This window comes from Wasmannia auropunctata, unplaced genomic scaffold (genome assembly GCF_000956235.1).
Source record: "Wasmannia auropunctata unplaced genomic scaffold, wasmannia.A_1.0 LD336063.1, whole genome shotgun sequence".
NCBI lineage: Eukaryota > Metazoa > Arthropoda > Insecta > Hymenoptera > Formicidae > Wasmannia > Wasmannia auropunctata.
This window is the reverse complement of record NW_012026827.1, coordinates 1,418,017-1,433,302: the sequence shown is the minus strand read 5'-3', so window position 1 is coordinate 1,433,302 and position 15,286 is coordinate 1,418,017.

Below are 15,286 nucleotides of genomic sequence, written 5' to 3'. Positions count from 1 at the left end.
GGCCAATTTAATACTAGAAATTATTAATTTCGAGCATTAAAGGCATTGTTGTTCAGTGCTTTCAAAACAAGTAATTAATAACTTTCAGAATTAAATTTCTATAATGAAGTCAATATTTAAAATAAATAATTATTACCTTCCAGTATTAAATTTCTGTAAGAGATTCATTTGCGAGTACCTACATTATTCATATTATGATTAATTGTTTCCTAATAAAAGATTTTTGAAGCTTTTTTCTCTATGCCGTAGTTTATCGAGATATATATTTCACCATAAATTTGAAAATAAACACGTAAATTATCACGTGTATTTGAACAGCTAAATTTTCACTTACACGCCAAAATCATTGACACGCATCGGTGGCTTTGGATGCAATTTTCATTCCACTGAACAGTGAAGTGCGGCTTGAAACCAAATAACATGCACGCTAATCAATTGAGGGTACCGCAATAAAGTACAAATCGGATCGTGCCGTAACTCGTTCAGAACACCGCAGTAAAATGTAGAACACGCTCGTCGGGGGAGGGAAGAGGGCGGCGCGCATCGCGAGGAGGAGCGAGAGAGCTTTTCGTGATCCTTCGAGTGAGCTTTACGATCTCGGTGAGAATGTCATCGCGCGCTGCGTCTGCAGAGACACACGGTGCCCGATATTCGGCAATACTCGTAAAGGCTTTTAAGCAAGTATTAAGTAGACGGCGAGAACTGCAGTGCAAGTGGCTATGGATTAACGATCTCATCGAGTGCCCTTAATAGCCACGGTTACAGCCTATTATGCCGGGTTGTAAAATCCATGCGCGCAGCGCGGCGGCGGCGGCGGCGGCCGCGGAGTGGACTTTTATGACGATGAGCAGCCCGCTTCTGCTTTATACGGCTCCCCGATTCCGTCGTCGATAGAACGATGAGGCTTTAACGGCCTGCTAACTGGACGAAAGAAATGTTCGCGAGGGGAGTGCTTATAGCGAACGATTCAATCGGACGTGACCTATTAATATCTCGCGTCTCCGAGAATACCATTCGAGAGAATGTCATTCTCCACTTTTCGTAGGAAGAATGTAAATAACCAGAGTGATATAAGTGTCACTTAAAAATTTATCGCAATCTTTTATCGTTTGTATATTATGCGCAATAAAAAAAAACGAATGGTTCCAAATCTAGAATATTAAGGATAATCTTTAAGACATTATTGATGATATGTTCATATACATTTCAAGTTTATGTTCAAATCGATTCAAATATAAATATGTAAAAAAAGAACAGGGAAAAAATCTTTCTGTATTTATAATTAAAGAAATCTCGTATCAGATAAAAAAAATAAAAAAGACCTGTATTTATAATTAAAAAGGAATCTTATATAAAAAAGCGTATCAAGTAAAATTATAAACTCGTAGCGGTTATATACATATATAAGAGAGATTAAATAAACCTGAATAAAACGGAATTATGCTTTTTAACATTAGAAATATAAAGTTAATAGAGTGAAATTCATTTAATGTGAAGCGATTCTATTTCAATTACGAATTCGATCAAAAAATCTTTACAGTAAAATTTTATTCTTGTATTATCTCACCGAAAATTGAATAATAAGATATATTCGGCCACTTGATATAAACGACCCGGCGAAATGAAATCTCACCTGAAACAAAAATGATGCAATTTATTAGTTTGATATATAAATCTGTCAAGTCATATATAATATACTAAAGCTATTTTGCAATAAAATCGCTATTTGCAACTAAAATCGTACAATGATCCTACATTACTAACTTAATTAATTTGGCAATGCAAATAAAATGAATCATCCATAATCATAAATAAAAGAAATCACGAAATATATTCGGCAATCACATTTCCAAATAAAATCATGACGGGAAAATTCTCGCTGTTTTTTTTGTATCCAACGTTTATAACCGTTAAAGTCATCTCGAAGTTCAATCGGCGCAAATTAATCACAACATTAAAACATATCACATATCGCCTTTGCGCAACTTTCTATATCGCTTTCCTCGCGACCCCATTCTTTCGTACATTCTCTGACATTCCACCTTGATTTCTTTTATTTCGCCCGCGTGTCTTTCACTCGTCTCCGATGTCTGGACGGATCTTCGAGCATTTTCCGCTTTCTTCCGTACCTCATTTATTATTCTGCCAAGTTGTGTTATTTGCGTGCTTTCACCCCGCGTATCCTTCCTTTTCATCCCCGCGAAGCATGCTCGGGATGGATAATCCGCAGTCCGGGTTTCGTGATCGATATAGCGGCTGGCGAAAGCGAGAATCGCTACCACACCATGGAGTTCGCTCTGACTCACGAATTACGACAGTTTACATTAGCAAGCGCGGAGATCCCAGTGTCCCGTCTAATTTTCACTCGGCAAATAATAATCATGACACTCGACAAATTGCTTCCGACGGTGTTCTAAACACAGTCGATTTTCAAAGGAAAATTCAGAATTGATTAAAAATCTGATTAGAATTTAACACAATAAACATGACATTATCCAGCGTTATATATATATATATATATATATATATATATATATTATGTTGCTGTTTTTTTATTTCTTTCTTTTTTACCGTCAATTAGATTGTCAATTTCATCTTTTGTTAATGACTTTTTTTACTTTTTAAACGAATAACACGCTGGATAATGTCATGTTTATTGTGTTAAATTCTAATCAGATTTTTAATCAATTCTGAATTTTCCTTCAAAATTTTCATATATATATATCTTAAATGAATAAAACGTTGCCAATACATCTCACACGTCAATTTCGAAATGCATTCGTTGCATATATAGAAATATAGCTAATCGAATTATTATTTGCTAACTTTGGCATTTCATCGATTATTCCGTGTTCAATGCTATAAATATCAACCAAGGTTCATTTATATAATACGAGGATCGCATTATACGCTAACAGTATCTGAGATTATTACATTTAACTGACATGAATACGGTCTACAGTATTCGCACAAGGCTGTGCTTTCGCTTTGAGCGACGACGCAATGCTTCTACTTCCCGGCAATTTAGCGATGCGCGATAAAAGCATCGTTGTAACTCAAATCATCCTACGTATCGACGACGTCAATAATGTAACGGATTGAGTCATAAAATTCCGTAATATCGGACGGATCGCAAAGAGCTGGCCGAGCACTCACGCGCATGGATAAATTGCAAGAATAAATCGAAAAACATTAAAGCGAAAAATCGAAATAAAAAAAACATTAAAATTCGATTTTACAACTTTACATTTTACAATTATTTAAATTTACTTTTTCCGCAAAAGCATTGACGCCAGAAAGTTCGGTTCGACTGTCAATGTGAAAAATATAGACTGTCAATGTAAAAATTATAGACACTGCACAATTTAAATCCTTTATTAACGTGCTTCGATATTGAAAACATTGTGTCCAATAATTGAATTATAGAATTTCGTAATATTGGGCAATTTCGACGCGACAATGCACACTCTCGACAACGCGCGCATCGTTATAGACGCAGTTAGACACAACATAACACTCGATATGATGCAATCCCTTCTTCACCTCTCTCTTTCTCGCCGATGAAATAATCCCATAAATTCACATTAGACGACTCGACATGGAAAGCCCTAAAAAATTGCCCGGCATCCACGACAGATTTTTCACCTGAACTTCGCAGCACACGGCGCACATTCGACGTGAAAACTTCACATATTGCGAAACAATCGAATTTTCAATCCAGCATTATTCACTTCACGTACGGCCGTATCACTCATATTTTCTGCACGGCCACGTTCTACGTTATGATTTCCAATTTTCATTTTAATCCACGTCACGCTGGGGATATCAAGAAACGAAGCAGTAAATCCGAAAATATCGGAAACAGATTTACTTCAAATTGCGCTGAGCCTTCGAAAAAATTATGAGTATTATGACTATCAACGTTTTCTGAAATATTAATTTGTGCGGGTGTCACGCTTCATAATTTCGTTCTTTATTCATATCGGAGTATCAACTGAAATACTCTAACGATACTAATATATGATATCATTAAATTGAATACTTTACATCTAAGATAACACTTTATATCTTAATTAAAAATACCTTGTGTATAAAAACAAATATTTGAATTATATAATCAATTATTTTCTAGCGCGCAAAAATTTAAAAAATAGAATATTGAACACATAACGCGATTACTACATAATGAGATGAACAAATATAACATTAAAATAATTTTTTTTCAATGATTTAAAAAAAATAATGTCTATTAAGATATCTTCTGAAATATTAATTTTCACACTGTATAATTTCGTTTTCTATTGATCGAAATATCAATTTAAATGGTGATACAGTTTAAATTAGATATTAAATCAGATATTAAAAATACTTCATAAATTGAACAAGAATATTTGAATTATAGCAATACATTAAAAATTTACTGTTAAACAATTAAATTACCTTTTTTTTAATGAAGATTTTAAAAATATAATAATGACCAAATAACTACGCGATAACTACGTTATCAGGCATGCAGGCAAATATATAATAAAATTGAAATAACTTCTTAATGCTTTGCGAAAAGTGTGTTCCGATATAGGCACTCTTCGCGGAGATAAGAAGAAAAAAATATAGAAGGATTCAAATGGCCTTAGTTTTAACTGGCTCTACCTCATTTCCTTCCTAATTTCCGGTCTTTTACAAGGATTATGTCTTTGAAGTAAAACGCACGCGCTTTTACTACTTCCCTCCGGTATTTCACTATTAAACGAGTTTTTCACTATGACGTTAATATCCGAGAACAAATTCCGCACTTAGTGATCCGCGTTGAAAAGATTTCAATCATACTGGGGAAGGGGGAGGGGGCATTATTGTCACGGCGATAAACACGCTGACGCCGAGTATTCGAAATAATCAAATTACATCGCCCATTTATTTTCAAAAATATCGTAAATTCACAACTCGGGTCCAGTGATAAATACGTCTCGGAAAAGAAGTGGGGAAACAGCAATAAAAATCATGCGAGAGCATTGAAATATGGCTGGCAAAATATCTTTTCACGAAGAGGAAATTTCTCCAGTGCATTTTTTTTTCTCGCGCGAAGTATCGTAATAAAATTATCTCTATCGATAAATCAAACATATTACATATTACAGACCTATGAGAGCTAACACGGATGTCGCGTGTGTAATAGTTTTTTACAATACCCAGCCACTTTCCATCTATCGATAAAGTTACAAATCCCCCGTGAAACACACGACGCACAGGCAAGGAGAATAAATTACACCGCGATGTAACATGTGTAAATTTACAACTGTAATAATTGCGTTCATCGGGAAAAAGTGATCGGTAGATCATTTTCATGAACATGTGCAAGATACGTCAACGTAACTTTGAAAGAAAGCTCTAAGAGGGTTCTAAATATCGCTGCCCGATACCTATTGACAGACTAATCGATTTTAGTCGATTTTGTAATGTACTCGGTCACGAGAACATCTAAAGTTTCGTAAAAGTTAACGATTTATTACGGGACCGAATTTTTCCGATAACGAAGTTTCTTATCCGCACTTTTTTTTTCATCTACGGCGCTGGTTCAACCTCCTCGCTAGTTCGCGCGCCTCGTCGTATAACTTACTTGTTTTCTACAATCATATTTGCCTCCGTCGTAAATTCCCGATAAATGACGTCGTCGATAAGCAAAATTCGTATCGCCGAAGAGGAGTAAAAACAAAAATGGCGTCGAAAGGAGATGCAGAGAGACGCGATCTTGAGAAACTTAGTTTTCGTTACCGTTCCTTTGTTTTTCCCACACTGATGCGATTACCACGATTTACGACTTTAATTGTGAATATTCGTATCTTTCATTCACGGAATACACCGAAAAATTTTTTATTTCATCCTTTCTACTTCTTCCTCTAATTGCGTTGAATCAGGTTATCGTTCACAAACTCCGCGGTATTTAAGGGAATGGAATTTAAAAAATAATGGGTTTTTTAACAACGTTAAAACTCGAAACTTTAAATTAATTGAGAGATCTCGCCGGAAGATAGAAGGAGGATTAAGCTGATGAGCTAGGCTGGGAAAATTTTTCATAAATGCTGAACGACGTCCGAATCCTCGTTGACGCCCCATTAAATTCTACTCCTTTTTTTTTATTCCTTAAGGCTTCATAACCACCCGCGATCAAATCACGATCAAATCAGCATATAAAAGGGAGGCAGAAATCGCGAAAGGTAGATCGTGTGCCCGTCCCTTTTAGAAATAATCCTCATGAATATAAATTGTTACGTCCTCGAGCCGGGATGACGCGATGAGCAGGGGAGAAGGGGGGGGGAGCGAGGGCAAAAAGGAGAGCGGCAAGAAACTTCCCGATACAAAAGTTCGAAGTTCTGTCCACTTGCTCGCTCGCGCATAATTTTTAGCGCTTTGAAACATTTTCGCTCGACCGTTCCGCGTTTAAATCGCGAGCAAACTTGCAATTTTGAGCCTCGTTGAAGTCAGGCTAATCCCGGCACATAATACAAGATTTTTAACGACAGTTAAATGCGAGAGTGAAGCTTTCTCAGGGTGGCCAAACTTTTTCCTCGATTACAATGATTTCTATATACGTAATTGTTAGATTAAAAGCTGGCAAATGGTACTTCTATCTATCTCTCCTCAGTTTCCTTCTATAATTAATATATTACCTTCGTGCTCGGCTGCAGCGACAAAGGTATAGGTAATCGTGGCAATTAAATATAGCATTAAAACGACTTGGGTCCGCCAAGGGAGAACCCAAGCCTTTGATGTGAAGGCTGGCCTAGTCGAGCGGTACGTTACATCCTTATTAATTCATGAGACACGTGCTGTACTGAAAGGTAAGGTTATGACTCCACCCCCCCTAAGAACCAATGTCGCGTTTGATCCCTTCTTTATGAAATTCTTACTGTGAATTCTCGAGCGCTTTTACTCGTGGTACAAAAATATTCATTGTTTGAAAACTCGTCGCGACAATGGTGAAAAACAACTCTAATGGAAAATTATACATCTCTACTCTCGTGCTGGAAGCTATTTTCGCGCGTGTAAAATGCTATTTACGCTGTACGAAGTACGTGTAATATCGTATAAAAGTGTCAATCTTTTTTAAACTTACAAGTGTTACAAATTAAGTAAACAAGAATGTTCCACGTAACTATAAATGCAGTAACGGTCGGGATAAAAAGCAAAACAGACCCATCGGGGGAATTAACAAGACGTGAGGCGATCAACGCGAGCAACGTGAACGCTCCTCCGGAGGGCATCCCCGTCGTTATCGGAATGCTTCAATCGTCACGATCGCTTCGCGCCAATGAGAATAGCGGCAGCTAGCCGGTGATAAGATGACCCCGTATGTAAATACGAGCCTCTCCTGCTGGTTCGCGTACGAGGTGGCAACGATCCCGGTCTCACGGGAGCCGTACGGCGACGCCGGGTTCGTGGATCAAACCCCGGGATCGAGCGGGAGACCAGTTTGGCAAGTTAAGATCCCCGAGTGCGGATCATGAAACCGTCGACGTCGCAGCGCAGCGGGGGGGAGGAGACAGCCCCGGCGAAAAATCGAGAGATGGCGGCTGAAACGTCCACGGAATGTGGATTAGCCGCCGTCCGGGGGGGCTCTCGCCGAATGGAGCGATTTCGGAAACGCGCCTCGCGATACATCACGATGAGCGTTTCTCCGTCTCTGTCTCTCTTCCTCCGCTCTAAATCCGGATCCAGATTATCCGCGATCCAGGCTCCGGTCTTAGAATTTTAACGAGACAGAAATGGCAAACCGGCGTCAATACCGTTTTCGCTTCTTTATTCGATACTGAAATACGGGTTACGTGATTTTTTTTTAATCCGAATTAAGAAGACACGATATTTGAGGACGTAACTTTCCGTTGATTTTCTAGCTACAAAATAATTGATATCTTGTCTTAAAATCATTAATAATTGCAAAAAAAATTATTATGTAATAATTGCAATGAATGCGCAATGAATATACGCATAAATAGATTTTGAAAACGACTCGTTATCCATTTATTAGTTCCTCAATTATTAACCTAGTCACTAAATCTTGTCACAAAATATGTTCATTAATTTCAGCTTTAAATTAATATATCGAAAAGCCTCCGGCTTTATTTAAGCATTACGAGCATTCCATAAACGGTTATCGATTTTCTTTTATAAGCATAATTTATTATATTGATTCTGCTTACAATCAAATGTTAAATTATAACGCGAGCATATTCCACAAATTATAAATCTTTCAAACGAATATATTCGGTCATTAATCCAATTCGTCACGTCGCATGATTCCATTTGATAATTGTATTGGACTTTATCATCGCGCGATCGGCTTTATCGGGCAACTAAAAAAATTGCACGTCGCGATATTCTCTCAGCGCAAATTGTTGCGATCCATCATGTTACGAAATTTATCGCTTGTCGCGACTCCTCGTGAAATTTTTCACGAACAATTTCGTCCACACGCTCGCGCAAAATAATTATGCCATTACGTCCGACGTACGCTGTCACGGGGCGAAATTCGCGCGTATCCTTTATTTTCCATTTGCTCCTTCTGCAAAAAGCTTCGGGCGATTTAAATTTTGCCATTAACTTTGCTGAATATTTAACGCACTTCATTCGGACGGCACAGGATGACGCGTCGCGGATGCATAATGGACTCGTAATGCGTTCTCGCAATCAGACTCAAAGATAATGAAATTTATCATACAAATTCCATTGGTGTAGCCCGCGATACACATAAATTGATGTGTAATCGAAAGATGTGATATCCACTGCAGGATATTTGAGAACAAAAAAATAAATATTTTCCGCTGTTGTAATGTACCGTAATAAATAAATTAATATGGTTCACTATATAGAACAGCTTTTTTTTCGTTTTTACTTCAATATCTTTAATTACGAGTATATGTTCAATAACTATACTTTAACTATACGTTAGATTTGCTCCTCATTCTTATTTCCTCTTACTAATTTTTCTTTCTTTGACATGTTTCTTAAATTGCTATCATTACTACAAGTTTTTGCTATCATAACCTATAATAAGATTTAAATGTAATTATCAATTTAAGTATAGATTATACTGATGATATATTCAATACAGAGGGAAAAAGTTTTTGAATCAATAAGTGAAATTTCAATACAAATAATTATAAATTATATAAAATTATAGATATTCTATTATGTCTCTTTCAATATTTTTAACGTGTATATAGTATATACATACCTATCATGTCTGTCCCATATTAAATTTCGAAGTATTGAGTTATATACAGAGAACGCTTTTACTCTCATTTATTCGAGGCAAATACTTCGAAAAGCAAACAAACAGAGCCGTTTAATTTACTTGACTGATTTGATTAATATCTTCTTAGGCACAACAAGACCGACATTATACTCTTTTAATCGTGTCGATTAAAATTATCTCTGAATGCAACCAAATCACATGAGAGTTACTCATGGATTTCAGCGCTGAACGGTTACAAAAAATATACCTAAAAAACATTTCAAATTAAATACATTTTCATACCTTGCGATCATTTCCCCAAGGTAATTACACACGTAATTATCAAAACGAGTATATTCCCAATCGGTTGAGAAATTCTATAGACGCCTACACGAGCAGCGTGCACGGAATGGTAAACGTGGAAACTGTTAATGGAAAATTATTGTTTAAATAAATAAGTCATTCTGCCGGGGGTTTTTAGTAAATGGACGAAGACGTGAAATGGCAGAGGACAATTTTTTGCGATTCTCCAGCGTAGCGGCATTAAAAAAAAAGAAAGTAATCGTGTGGTAAAGAGAGATCCCGAGCGAATATCGCGATTAAAAAGAGAAATATCGGAATTATAAAGAGATGCAATCAGCTAATTATCGCGTCATAATAAAGTCACAATAATAACATTCGATCTTTATTATGTTTCCGTTTCTTGCAGACACGCCACGACGTTTCACCAAATTATTTGTCGTTTATTTCAGTGTTGAATGTATAACGCTTTAGCGCGTTAGCGCTAGACTAGAGGGTCGGATCTGGGTTAATTTGAACTATTAGCAGACACACCGGAAGTGAAGTGAAGAATGGGAGCGAACGAGACAAAAGGGGACTGCCAGGTGCAGGCGACAATGTTTTGAAGCGTGACGAACTACGCTCGAGTTGTCTTTCCCATTTTTAAGTTTCTCTCAAATTTATTTCTCTAAGATAATACTTATAAGTGCAGTGGAAGCAAAGTGTAATATTAAATTGATAGTACACGGAAAAAATTGCTATGGATGTTGCAACAATATTCTCTATGTTTGGAAAAGAAATGCATGTGAATTTAAGTTATATTGATGTTACATGGCATACGTCTGTTAAGATATGCTCATCAGTACGGTTGTCACAACCGTAGTGCTTAAGATAAATAACATTCGGTTAGAATATCTTCATATATGTGGTTGCCTCAACCGAAGCATTATTGTTATCTCTCTAATGTGGTCTGCACAACAAGTAGTATGATTGAGAGAAATATATAATATAGTTGCACGTCATAACATTGAAGCTAAGCATTTAATTAACTATACAAGTCACTTTCAAAGTATTTTAGTTTTTATGACCCATTGAATTAATGGGTAAAATTTATCACCATTATTATGTTGTGGAAAGAGTAATTTTTTTCCGTACATCAATATAGTTTCTTTTTACTTTAATTAATTCAATACAGTATTTAAGATTATTAGTCCTATTTGTACGGGCAGAAAAAGTTATTAAAAGTATTAATTAATTTATACAACGGAAATCTAATCAATAATTTATATATAATATTCCATATTTTGCATACTCAAATTTATTTGTTTATTTTTTATCCTTTTTCTTCTATTTTATATTTTATTTTATTTTTCTCTACGTCATGTATGTACTTTTACTCACATTACTTCACGCTTCCTCCGAAATTCTTCCTATAAATAATTTTCCATCCTCGTTTTGTCGATCGAAATAATAAAATGCAGGAAATGATTAAGCAAAGGAGTGTCACAATGATAAACAATAAAATCCGCGACAACGCTACCGCGGACACTAGAGAGGACGGACGCACTAATTAAAAGACTAATTAACTGATTTCCCACGCGAGCCATGCATTCGAAATGCGCGAGGATCGCAGCTGGAATCTGATAAACGAGAAAGGTATCGCGTCGCGCGGGGGGGTGCTCTCGTAGCGGGTGGTGCGGCTCGTGATGGCATTTTGACAACAGCCGCCGCTTTTGCGTCATCGTCACACGCCCGTTACATGCCGATGCGTGCACGCATCCGTTACACGGGTGGCATGCGGCGCGACGCGTACCGTCGAATTACCTGCGGGCCACACGCGTTTCCTGCAAGTGGGACGAGGGGTAGCCCGCAAGCGTGATCAAGATAGATCACGGACCGGGTGCAAGTACATTCGCACCTGCCGACTGTAACCGGCATGCTTCATCGACAATTAAATTACATCCATCGGCAACGACAATCCACTGTTGTCCGTCAATCGAGCGGCGCTTTTACAGCGAGTCGATGAAATTGCACTGCTCCCTAATGCGCGTTTTACGAGAGTATCAGCCTACAAGCTCGCAATTATGTAATGTTCTTCCGAGAACTTTACAGCAAAGAAATCAATATTTTATATAGGAAATTCTTTGTGTATTTAATAATTTCATTATCAGGGTAAGATACAGTACATTAAAATTATTTAAAAAATCAATAATATATAGTATAATAATAATAATAATAATAATAATAATGTATCTATAAAATTTTATTATTAATATAAAATTTTAACTTAGGGTACAGCCGGGTAATTTGAATAGTGGGATAATTTGGATAACAATAAGCATTTGCAAGAATTTCAGAAAAATAAAAAATTTTAAAATACATCAATGTCTGATCTAGTGAAATGTATCTTAAAATTTTTTATTTTTCTGAAATTCTTGCAAATGCTTTCTGTTATCCAAATTACCCCACTATTCAAATTACCCCGCTGTACCCTATCGATCTATATTAATTAGGATCATGAAATAAGTAAAGAAAATGTCAGGAAATATTCATAGCATAAGATTTTTAAAATAAATAATAGTTATATGTCTCGTTACTTGTGCAGATAACATTTTCAGTAAAAAATTGGTTCATATAGTATGTTTTATTAACTATAATTAAGGAATAGCAACGAGCTTAAGTGGGACAGACTTAAGTCGTTGCTCTGTTCACATGATTAATCGCGCGTCCACTACCCAGGGAAAAGTATGCCGGCTTACTTAGCTCGTGACCCTTCACGTAAGCATTTTACTTCCTCGTTCGAATAGTGACACACCTATATGGCGTGACCGCGAACGTACAGCTTACTTAACGCCATCAGTTCCACCTTGTAAAACGCGAACGCCCATCTTGTACACAACGTGTGCATCGCCCCGTGATGTCACAGGGTGACCACACCTTCTTCCCTGGAGTAAATTAGACTCATAAATGGAAAACATCAGTAATTTATCACAGCGTGCAGGGAGGAATATATACGTATGTGTGAAGTACGCTGCTGTCGTTTCCCGCAAATGAAAAAGCAATTTACGGTTGCGTTTTTGTAATGATGACTTAATTCCATGTTTCATTTATTAAATTAACTTTCAACGGCAGTTTTACAATGGACTTAACACTCTCTTTGCACTTTTAATCACGTTTCCAAATGGTATTAATAAATTTTATTTAAAATATACGTGTGTTATTGTATCTTATTGTTAATGTATTTAATATTTATTTAATATTTGGAGTAAATTAATTTATATATTTTAAATATATTTTAAATACATAATCTTTATTCTGCAAAAAAGATTTCTTTATATTGCTATCAGTAATTTTTTCCAACTCTTCGTAATAAATGCAAAATAACGAAAATTTAGGAACATTTGATTAATTTTAGAAATGCAGCGCAAAGACATTATTCCTCAAATTAAGCCGGAGAATCAAATGCTGTCTATGAAAATCCTCCTTAAGTCCATTCGCTGGTCCTCCAATTATCCCTAAGCGTGCGCCTCGGAGTTCTGCATTCCCGTGTGCGGCGAGCGCAGCATTCAGATACACTCCGCGTGAGCATTTACATTAGTAATATAGCTTTGAAGCAATTGTTAGTACTGGCTTCCCCGCGGAAACAGCGATAATTAATTCGATCAAGCGTGAAGATCAAAGGCGCGCGGGGAATGATGCATCTTTTAAGCGACCTACGGTCGATCTACGGAAGCAGGGTTAATTAATATCCTCCCCGGCGAAAGAGGGTGTAAGGGATCGATCGAGGCGCACGACACCACGTTGCGGCGGCTTAATCGGGAATTCGTTTGACGAACGACTCCGAGTATACGCCCCCGTTGTCCTCCCCGGTTCGTGCCTGTGCAAACAAAACGCGATCGCGTCAACGTCATAAACCCTGTTGAACTTTGCGGTCTAATTTCCTCGTGTAACCGCTCCGCCCGTTCGTGTACCACCGTCGCGTCGCGTCGTCGAGGACCGCCGCGTTGTTGCATCTCTTCAGCGCCCGCCCGTGTGATGGCCAATCCCCGACGGAGCTGTTCGCGAGTTACTGTACGGATAATACCTGTCCATTGGCGGTTAACTCTTTGCGCATAGCGAATTGCTTCGGACGAGCGAGGGGACAGCGCCGGATGAGGAATCGTCCCGAAACGCCCGCCGCGCGTTTCCCGGATGCCCGGTTTATATATGTTACGCGCCGCGCGTGCGGAAGAATTATTATATCGCGACGGCCGCGTATAATGATGAGGGATGAGATAGTTAACATACGCGCGACCCATCAGCGCGATTAAAATGAGAACAAACGGTCGGAACGAGGATAATCGATTGTTGTTTTACGATTCAAAAGCAGGAAGGGGAAAATGTATGCGTAGATAAATGTTTGTCGCATACGTTAATGCTAGTTACGGGCATTAATCGGTTTCATTCCGACATATCAGCATTGTGTACGTCGGTCACTTCAAACGTAATGTAATATTTAACAAGAGGCTTTCTTTTATTTGTTAAGAAAAAAAAGCAATAAAAAGGAAATTATAAAGAAATACATTGGAAGAACATTGCAGGAATTCAGTTGATTTTAACAAACGTTTTTCAAACAATTAAAATCAACAAAAAGGAAATCAACGAGATGTCATAAAATTGCTGCTCCGCGTCGAGTGCGATCGTTAAACATTTTTGTCAAGCGGCGCGCCGTGACCGTCCTGTCAATATTCGCCGGTTATAAAATATCTCGCTCTCGTCAAGGCGAAACAAAAGTCATCAGGGGGGCTTCTGCTGCGATATCGATAACGCGAGGCCGACGTATAAATCAAAATGGAAATAAAAGTTATTTACGGGGACGCGCGCTCGCGCGCGCGCGCGCGCGCACGGGCGAGCGCAGAGAGAGATCAGGCGCGGCTTGATAAAGTGGAAAAATGCAGCCAGGAGGCGGCTTTGTCGAAACAACGGACCGGCCATCCCTCAAGCTCCCGCATCCACCCTCTTCAACCTCCCCCCCTCCCCCCGAAACCCATCAGCTCGGTGCTTGCCTGGTTTTATCACGGCGCCGTTTATCACCGCTTGCCTAGACAATGCCGTTGTTGTTCCCATTGTACGGCCCACGGGGATGCCGTCGTGACCCATATCCTCCTTTACCGAACACTCCCACGGGGAGAATCAAACACGTCGGTATACGACTCTGTGAAACCTTTCCGCACGCTCGCGCGCGCGCGCGAGAACGGTACCGCGGAACGTCAAACGGAAGGAAGAGGTGGGCTCTCGTTCTTCTTTCCCAGAGCGGCTTTGCGCGTCGCGAACTTCTATCGGGAACGATCTCTCGCTATTATCGCCGAGAAGGATCGAAGTCTCACCTCGCGGCTGGATCGAGGGAGTTCGAGATACGCGCGGGTGAGAAAGAGAGAGAGAGAGCTGAGAGACCCGCGCGGATGAAAAGGCGGATGAAATGGCGGAAGAACGGAGAAAGTGTGCTCTCGACTCCAGAATTACGGTCGTTTAATTGCCTCCTCGAGGAACTAATAAAAAGTATCTCGCCAGAGACTCGCGCGGCATCGAGAAGGACTCGTGCCTGGGGGTTAAGGCCAATTTACGTGGTTTTCTCCTGACGAGCGTTTTGCGTGAACCGCGTCCGGAAGCGAAAGAAAAGTGATTCCCGTAAATGACGTCCCCCGCAAAAATAACTTGCGTCTTCAGTGAGACGAAAAAAGGTATTCTTACAGTACTCAATATATATCATATATATATATATATATATCTCTTATACAC